Raw genomic sequence first — 10271 nt, 5'->3', positions numbered from 1 at the left:
GAATTACCACCATTGCCATATAAACTTGTGTCCCTATTTGTGCCCGTCATGGGACTCCCCTAGATAAGCCCCTTTGAGCCTACATTGAGCCTTTTCGTTCATCACCCTTAAATCCTTAACCATGAAGCTTAGTATAGTTACAACCTTACCCCTCTGTTCTAAGAACTTAGTGGAGCTATCTTTTGAGACATACTACATGGGTTTGGTGCTAAGAATGAAGATTGAGAAGAGGTGAAAGTTCAAGTGTGGGGGTAGACTTGTCCATGTAAAGAAAAATGATGAGAAAGCCGTGAGAAAAGAAAAAATTAAAAGAAAAAAAATATATGCACGGCTAGAAAAGAAAAGAAAGAAATGTATATGGATTTTAGTCCCCCATACTTAGTGATTTTGGAGTTTGCTTTGAATTGAAGGCCCACTACAGAAAAATTTGGTCTTTGTCCATTTCACTAGAGTTCAAGGGAAGTTTACATTGAAGATTGGGCCCAACATGAAGACATTTGGCCCTTCTATGTTACCTCTAGGGGAAAGTGACGTTTTTGCAATGCCTTGGTGGAATATTTCGAGGTCTCTACATTTATATGAGCTCTGCTAGGTTTTTAGGACATTTTGATAAATCCTTACCTTTCATTTCTTTAAACCTTGAGCCTTGGCCCCATTACAATCTTTGAGAAGACCTTCTTGATCCTTAAGATGGGACAGCCCTTGATGTGGAGATGAGTTACAAGAGTTGAACCTATGGCAGTCCATTCGTGCAAGTAGTTGGTATCCTTCATGAGATCTTTTGAAAGAAATTATATTCACAAAGTGCTTTTCGTTTCTTATATATGTGAGCTATTTGATTGCCTTAAAATATGTTCTCTCACATATACTTGAGTGTTTATAAGCTTTTAAGCATTGCCATGATCTGAGAGAAGAAAGAGTGGATATACCTTGTGAGGAATTGAATCAAACTTGTTGAAGCATGCTTAACAGAAACCATCACCATTGTTCCAACCAAGTCCTACTTGTGTATGTGTGGATTATATGTTTTAATTAACTCTCGAATGCTTAAACATTAATTCTTGGTTGAGTGCTAATCTTGGTGTTGTGAAAGTAAGAGATTGCTGAGACAAAAAGTTGAAGGGCAATAGAGTCATTATATTTGTAGAGTCTTAAATTTTCGATGAGTCTTAGTGTGTGTCTTAGTGTGATTTTGCTAAGGGACTAGCAAAAGCTAAGTGTGGGGGAATCTGATAGGAGCATTTTAATGCGACGTTTTACTTGCCTTTCCCTGCATTTCTTGCGTTATTTCCTTAATAAAACTCTGTTTAGGAAAGTTCCATTCTTTGATTGGGAAAGTTCCTATTTGTAGAAAGTTTCTATTTTTGTAGTTTCTATTTATCATTTTTAGTAAGTTTCCATTTTTCGGTAGTTTCTATTTTTCATTTTTAGAAAGTTTCCCATTTTCAGTTTAGGAAAGTTGCCATTTTTCATTTTAGGAAAGTTTCTATTTTTCTTACTAGTTTCTATTTTCAGGACCTCCGAGCTAAAAAGTGGAAATGAACTCACAAATGGAAAGAGGAGCTTGCGAAAGACAAGGGGAGCAAAAATGAGAAACAATGGACCACAGAAATGAGCAGAAATGAAGAAAAGAAGTTTTCCTGCTTCAACCAGGAAACCCTGCGAAAAGGAGGAAAGCTTACCAATGAAGTTTCCAACGTTACTATGAAAAAGAAATGGAAAAATGAAGTGTCATGACGTTGGAAGATGACAAGGCTTGAAGTTGAAGCAACGAGGCCCAAGAACTCTATGGATTGCATAGGACTTTCGGCAAAATGGATAAAAGCCCATCAAGGCCCATGGAATTAGGGTTTGTGACGCAAAACCTAAACCCTAGAAGAGTTTGCCGTGAAGTATCAAGAGAGAAACAAGGAGTTTGCCATGAAGAAAATCAGAAATTAAAAGAAGATTTCGGTGAGATTTTCTAGGGCAATTTTTATGGAAAGATAAACCCTAGGAGACTCCTTGCCGTCCAAGCCAAGAGGAGAAGAAGGCTTTGCCGTGTGAATCAAAGAGAAAATAAAAGATTTCGGCATAGAGATATTCTCTAGAGAGTTTTAAGGAAAGAAAATATGTGTGGAGACCAAGAAAAGATCAAAAGAAGTCTAGATACATTCCTTAATTCTCTAAAGGAAGTTTGGCCGAATTGAACTATGAAAATCAGAAATTATCTCAAGGTATTTCGGCCAAGATATTAGGGAATTAAAATTGGAATTTTGTGATTGGTTGGAACACATCATAGGGCTTACTTGGCACCATACCATTGGTTGAAGTGATGTGGAAATTTCTGATTGCTTTGTGAACCCTAGCCGTGCTCCTATATATACATCTCATTCTCAACGCAAAAAGGGTGCTCTCTTCCATACAATTTACACTTTAGAAAAAATCAGAAAAGTTCTCTAGAATAGCCGTGAGTTCTTCCATCCTCTAGAGCAAGCCACGAGTTCAAGCAAGGCCAAGGGAGAAGAAGAATTGCGGTGAGCATCATCATCCACCACCATCCTTGAAGCTTGCTTTCGAGATTCAAGAGACCACCACATCAATCGTTCATCACCATCTCCATCTCACGTTGTAATCTGATTCTCCTTTGTAACCTTTGCTTTGATTTCGTTGGTTTTGCTCTAGTTGACATATATGTTTGAATGAATATTAATTTCTGGAATTTTTTATGATTAATTGAGAAATTTTCAGATTCATATATTGTTCTTCGAAAGTTGCTTATGTGGGTTTGTTTAATTAAATTTGCGTTATAGATAACTTTTGTATTTTAATCTTATGTGGTTGCAAACACTTAGGGTTTCGATATGAATGGTGCTACAATTTAAGAACATGAATCAACTTTTTGGTTTTGTGTTCTTGAATCGAAAAGTAGTAAAGGTTTTGTACAAAAACCGAATTTAATTAAAGAGAATTGCAATTAGGTGGACTTTTTCATACTAAGTTGCACACTTGAGTTGATAGCCTTTCTAGGTGCTTATTGCGTTGAACATGTCATGATTGACTAGCTTTCTAGGGCTTGAATGCATGTTTGATAGGATTAGTCTTTGTGCTTTCACTTAGATTAATTAGCATTGAAAAGTAAAATATGGGAAATTGTTTGCTTTTAACGTTTCACATGATCAACTCCTTTCTCATGACTTAGATGAACAATATTAGGGTTTGAATCAATTTTAATCATATGTTTCGGTTTTTGATCTTTGTTCTCTCATTCCATTTGTGTTTTTATGTTTTTATGTTTTATTTGTTTTGTTAACTTAGTTTTATTTTTGAAAAACCAAAAACAAAATCCCCCTTTTTCGTGTACAATGTTTATATTTGTGAATATCTTTGTGAATATTATACTTTGTTTTAATTTTAATTGTTTAATTGTTTGACAATGACAGGTGTACCCTCAATCCCCGGAATAGAACGATCCCTATTTGCTTATACTACTAACGATATTTTCAGGGTTAAATTGTGCGCTTGCTTTGAGCGCATCAATTTTTGTCCCCCATACTTAGTGATTTCGGAGTTTAATTTGAATTGAAGGCCCACTACAGAAAAATTTGGCCTTTGTCCACTTCACTAGAGTTCAAGAGAAGTTTACAATGAAGATTGGGCCCAAAATGAAGACATTAGGCCCCTTTATAACACCCCCATGGGATTGTGACGTTTTTGCATACTTGGTGGATTTCTAGAAGTCTCTCTACACCAACATGAGCTCTACTAGGTTTTTAGGACACTTTGCTAAATCCTTACCTTTCGTTTCTTTAAACCTTGAGCCTTGGCCCCATTATAACCCTTGAGAAGACCTTCTTGATCCTTAAGATGGGACAGCCCTTGATGTGGAGATGAGTTACAAGAGTTGAACCTATGGCAGTCCATTCGTGCAAGTAGTTGATATCCTTCATGAGATCTTTAAAGAAAATTATACTTGTGCTTTCGTTTCTTGCATTATGTGATATACTTGCTATCTTTCACATATACTTGAGTGTATAAGCTTTTAAGCATTGCCATGATCTGAGAGAAGAAAGAGGGATATACTTGTGAGATTTGAATCATACTTGTCTGAAGCATGCTAAGCTTAAACCCATCACCATTGTTACAACCAAGTCCTACTTGTGTATGTGCGGATTATATGTTTTAATTAACTCTCGAATGCTTAAACATTGATTCTTGGTTAAGTGTTAATCTTGGTGTTGTGAAAGTAAGAGATTGCTGAGACAAATAGTTGAAGGGCAATAGAGTCTTTGTTTGTTTGAGTCTTTAATTTTCGTTGAGTCTTAGTGTGTGTCTTAGTGTGATTTTGCTAAGGGACTAGCAAAAGCTAAGTGTGGGGGAATTTGATAGGAGCATTTTAATGCGACGTTTTAACTGCATTTTTCTACATTTTTCTGCGCCATTTCCTTGAAAAATCCTTGTTTTGGAAAGTTTTCATTCTTTGATTGGGAAAGTTCCTATTTGTATAAAGTTTCTATTTTTGTAGTTTTGATTTCTCATTTCTGGCAAGTTTCCATTTTCAGTTTAGGAAAGTTTCTATTTTTCATTTTTAGTAAGTTTCTATTTTTCAAATTAGGTAAGTTTCTATTTTTCTTACTAGTTTCTATTTTCAGGACCTCCGAGCTAAAAAGTGGAAATGAACTCATAAATGGAAAGAGGAGCTTGCGAACATCAAGGGGAACAAAAATGAAGGACATTGGACCACAGAAATGAGCAGAAATGAAGAAAAGAAGTTTTCCTAGTCCAACCAGGAAACCCTGCGAAATGGAGGAAGGCTTCCCTAGCAAGTTTCCAACGCAACCATGAAAAAGAAATGGAAAAATAATGTGTTTTGCGTTGAAAAATGAGAAGGCTTGAAGATGAAGCAACGTGGCCCAAGAACTCTATGGATTTTCGGCAAAATGGATCATGGCCCATCAAGGCCCAAGGGATTAGGGTTTGTGACGCATGGAATAAACCCTAGGATGTTGTTGCCGTGAAATTCCAAGAGATAAACAAGGGAAAGTGGCGTGAGAATCAAGAAGAACCTAGAAGATTTCGGTTGAGATTTTCTAGGGCTATTTTTATGGGAAGAAATATACTTGGAGACTTACCCTAGAAGGTTTTGCCGTGAAGAATGAAGAGAGAAACAAGGGAGGCAACGTAAACCCTAGCTTTGGACGGCAAAGAGATATTCTCTAGAGAGTTTTAAGGAAAGCCAAAGTGTGGAGATCAAGAAACGGCCAAATAGGAGTCTACATTCATCCAATATTTTCTCTAAAGATATTGTTGCCGAAATTGGTGAAGAAAATCAGAAAATATCTCTATATTTCGGCAATAAAATATTCAGGGAATTAATATTGGAATTTTGTGATTGGTTGGAACACATCATAGGGCTTATGTGGCAAGCAAGCATTGGAGGAAAATTATGGAGAATTAACAAGTAATTGCCGTGAGACTTTTGAGGAGTGCACGGCTTGGAGACCAAGTTTTCCGTGCTCCTATATATACTCCCTTCTTCTCAACGTCAAAGGTTCCCATTCTTTACGTTAGACACTTGAGAAAAAAATCAGAAAACTCTCTCTAGCCTAGCCGTGCTCCTCTCCATCCTCTAGGGCAACCACGAAGTGCAAGCAAGGCCAAGGAAGAAGAAGACAAGCCGTGAACACCATCCATCCTCCACCTTGAAGATTGCTTTCGAAATTCAAGAGACCACATCATCACTTCATTCATCTCACCTTCATCACGGTGTAATCCGATTCTCCTTGTAACTTTGCTTTGTATTTTCGTTGGTTTTGCCCTAGTTGACACACATGTTTGAACAAGTGTTGATTTCTGAAATTTTATGATTAATTGTTAATTTTCAGATTCATATATTGCGATTTATGGTTGCTTTTGTGTGAGTGTTTGATTAAATTTGCATGATAGAAATCTTTTGTATGGTAATCTTGAATGATTCGAAACATTTAGGGTTTTTATGTGAATGTTGCTACGAATTTGAGAACTGATAGGAGCACAAAGTGTGACGTTTTTAATATATATTTTCCCTCATTTGGCTAAGTTATTCTCTTAAAATTACTAATTATAACATAGTTTATGTTTTTAGGTACTTCAAGGACTGAAATGGAGAAAACAAGCAAAAAAGAGCATAAATGAGAGTAAATTAAGGACAAGTCATTTTAGAAACTTTCCTCTTTCATTTTAGGAAATATTTCCTATTTTGTTTTAGGAAACTTTCTTCATTTGAACTTTTCTATTTCTGATTTTTATATTTTAATGAGAGTCCATCCCATTAGAAACTCTTGAGTGATTAAATCAAGAAAAATTGAAGGATTAATGAGGAAGAATTCGAGGAGATAAAATGGATTGTTTTTAATCAATATTTATTCCTAATTATCTGATTTCTTATTGATTATAAACTCTAATTAAATTCTGATTTTTCTTGATTGTAGGAGTTCATTATGTGCAAAATTGGAAGAAGAAATCAGTGCAATTCAAAGGAGAGGAATAAGGGATGTATCTGGTCACTATTCAAGGAATATACAATGAGTCATTAAGGGGAAAAGATATCAGAAAAATCAAGACTCTATCAGGAGAAAAATCAAGCAAATTTGGAGGAGAAATCACCTCAAGATGATTAGCCATGATTGCATCACAAGAGATGAGAATTCCACTATAAATAGCAGCCATTCTCTACTCCAAAATCATCACTTCTTCATACAAAATTCAGTTCATTAGCTTAGCTCTCCTCTCTCCAAAACCCTCTCCAAATATTCAGAAAAAGCCTCTTGTCGTGAAGAGCTTTAGGACTTCTCCAAGGCTGTTCGTGTTCTTGAAGGCCAAGCCCTGTGTTCTCTTGACGTTCTCCAAGCTTCCTTGAAGATCAAAAAGTGTAATTCATGGCCCTTATTTCTGTTTTCATACTCTTCAGTATTGAATTTCAGATTTCGTTTATGAGCTTTATTATTGGAATTGGATTTTTGTTGAGAATGAGTTTATGTTAGTAATTTTCAGATTTGTTTCTTTATGTTCTTGATTTGTTTATGATATCTCTCCAATCTGATTTCGTGCCATCTTTTATATCTTTAAGCATATGATTTTGGTTGAACAATGATGTTAATCTGCAGGTTAATAAAGCCAAATTTGTGTTTTAATTCACCTAATCGTTTTAGGGCATAAATTGAAGTGGTAAAGGCTATGTACAATGGTCGAGATTATATGCTACATGTTTGTGCGTTTGTAACTTCTTATGGATGCATACATGTTTGAATTCAGAATTCTAATTGCACTTAATGATTCATATTTAATGTTGACGGATGCTCTTCAGTATTAACGTGATGTTTTATATGAAATATTTTAAGTTACGGACTTTTCCTAACTTAGGAGATTCAAAAGAAGAATTAAAGTGGTACTCGATCTCTTCAGACTTGTACTTCGAATTCATTTCTGATATTTAGTGTTGGCACGATTTTAGGTTGTTTAGATTGAAATAATTCATTGCATGTTGATATGGTTTGGAAATTCTGGTTTGAGTGTGAAGAAATTGATCACATGTATATATTTATCTTTTTGTTTTATTTCGTAGGAACTTAGAAACCAAAAGTTGAATCCCCCCTTTTTATTGTGTAAATTTGTAGATAAATACTTGTTTTATTAATTACTAATTTAAATTGACCTTTTTGTTTAGGTGTACCCTACAATCCCCGGACTGAACGATCCCTGCTTATCCTATACTGACAACTACATTTTGCAGGGTTAAATTGTGAGGCTATTTTAGCCGCATCAATTTTTGGCGCCGTTGCCGGGGATTGTTAAAATTTCTAACGCTTAAAGTGTCATTAATTTTGTTGTTTATATAGAATGCATGCTAAAATTTTGTATTGCACTTGTGGAATGGTGATAAATTGCGATTTATGCTAGGCCAAGCTATAATTGTGATTTAATTTAAGTTTTATGAGTGTTACCAAATTAAGCATGTGTTTTATAATTGTTGTGCAATTTGGAGAGGTTTTTTTTTAAGCATGTTGTAAATTGTATGTGTTTCACTTAGATTAATTTACTTAGGTTGTTTTAAATTTCGTTGAATACTTAATTGTTTTAAGAGATTCAAAAAAAAAAAAAAAAAAAAAAAAAAAAAAAAAAAAAAAATTGTTGTGACACAAGGAGAAGAGTCCAGGCTGAAGGACTATAAATATTAAGCGCTGCATGGGAGGCAACCCATTTCAACCGAAGCTGTGGAGGAGCCATCAACGAGAGTTTGACATTTCTATCCCTTCACTTGTTTAGGTTGAATTGTACTTGTGTCTTTTATTTTCGTTTTTGCTCCTTTGTTTTCGTATTTATTTTCATAAATTCCATCCCAATATGCTTAATTGTTCCATTGCATGCTTATGATTGATTACATTGAGGACAATGCAATATTTAAGTGTGGGGGAAGGGATTTATACTTTTGTCTTGAGTCATATATATATTGAAAATACAAAAAATTGAAAAATGTCAAAAATTAAAAAATTTCGTTGCTTTTATTGAGTCAAAATGATTTTTGGGTGAAATACTTTCTTCATCGTAGGCGCATCTGATGGGATGTGATGTCTAAGGTCTAGTTCGGATCCGAGAAGTGCTGACAAAGGGTCTCGTCCCCTGTCAATCAAGTGAGCTGAGCTCCGCCAAAATCGGTCCCCTCTTCACCTGGTCATGTTCCAAAGGAGTTACCGAAAGGAGAAAGGAAATAACCCTAGTCCAAAACCTTTTTGGTTAGTCTGAGTCTTTTGTTTTAACTTTGAGTCTTAGGATGCCCTTAACTGTCTAGGATGATTCACTATCTCTGAAATTATGGCTAAAAAAGGATCACAATATTGAGATGATTTTAACATGATATTCTTTGGTTAATTGAGATATATGAAAAGCATATGCATGAGTAGTGGATATGGATTTCGTGACCTTGGTACAGAATATGAGCATGTTAGGATGAGTTTTGATTCATAAAAGCCTATGTGAGATATTTGAGCCTATGTCCCTTTTTCTTGGAGTGATAAATGAAAAAAATATTCTTATTTTCTTGGCAATGTTTTGATGATCTCATTATTCTTCATTTGATTGATTGCTTGCCATAGATTAAGTTTAATGGACTAGAGAATGCTAGAATTCGCTCTTATGCTTGTTGAAACTTTTATCAATACATGTCACTGATTCTGGAAATGATAGAGGCACCATAGGAATCACCACCATAGCCAAATTAACTTGTGTCCATATTTGTGCCCGTCGTGGGACTCCCCTAGTTAAACCCCTTTGAGCTTACATTAAGCCTTTTCTTTTATCACCCTTAAAATCCTTAACCCTTAACCTTAGTATAGTTACAATCTTACCCTTTATTCTAAAAACTTAGTAGAGCTATCTTTGGAGACTTACTGCATGGATTTGGTGGCAAAGATGAAGATTTAGAAGAGGTGAAAGTTCAAGTGTGGGGGTAGACTTGTCCATAAGAAAAAAAAAATGTGAAAGCCATGAAAAAGAAAATGAAAAAGAAAGAAAAAATGTGCACGGCTAGGAAAAAATATGCATATGGATTTTAGTCCCCCATACTTGGTGAGCTTGGAGATTGTTTTGAATTGAAGGCCCCGCTACAGAAAAATTTGGTCTTTGTCCAGTTCACTAGAGTTCAAAGGAAGTTTGTGCCCAACATGAAGACATTTGGCCCTTTTATGTTACCTCTAGGGCATGACGTTTGCCTTGGTGGATTTCTTGAGGTCTCTATATTTACATGAGCTCTACTAGGTTTTTAGGATACTTTGACATTCCTTAACCTTTGTTTCTTAAAACCTTGAGCCTTGGCCCCATTACAACCCTTGAGAAGACCTTTTTGATCCTTAAGATGGGACAGCCTTTGATCTGTGGAGATGAGTTATAAGAGTTGAACCTATGGCTTGGGTCCATCCGTGCAAGTAGTTGATATCTTTCATGAGATCTTGAAAAATTATATTCACAAAGTGCTTTTTGTTTTGTATACATGTGAGCTATTTGATTGCCTCAAAATATTTTCTCTCACATATAATTGAGTGATTATAAGCTTTTAAGCATTGCCTTGATCTGAGAGAAGAAAGAGTGGATATACCTTGTGAGGATATGAATCATACTTGTCTGAAACATGTTGAGCTCCACCCATCACCATTGTTACAACCAAGTCCTACTTATTTATGTGTGGATTATATGTTTTAATTAACTCTCGAATATCTAAAGATTGATTCTCGATTTAGTGCTAATTTTGATGCCATGAG

The sequence above is a fragment of the Rosa rugosa genome, chromosome 4 (assembly GCF_958449725.1).
Source record: "Rosa rugosa chromosome 4, drRosRugo1.1, whole genome shotgun sequence".
NCBI classification, from domain to species: Eukaryota; Viridiplantae; Streptophyta; class Magnoliopsida; order Rosales; family Rosaceae; genus Rosa; species Rosa rugosa.
This window is presented reverse-complemented; position numbering follows the sequence as displayed.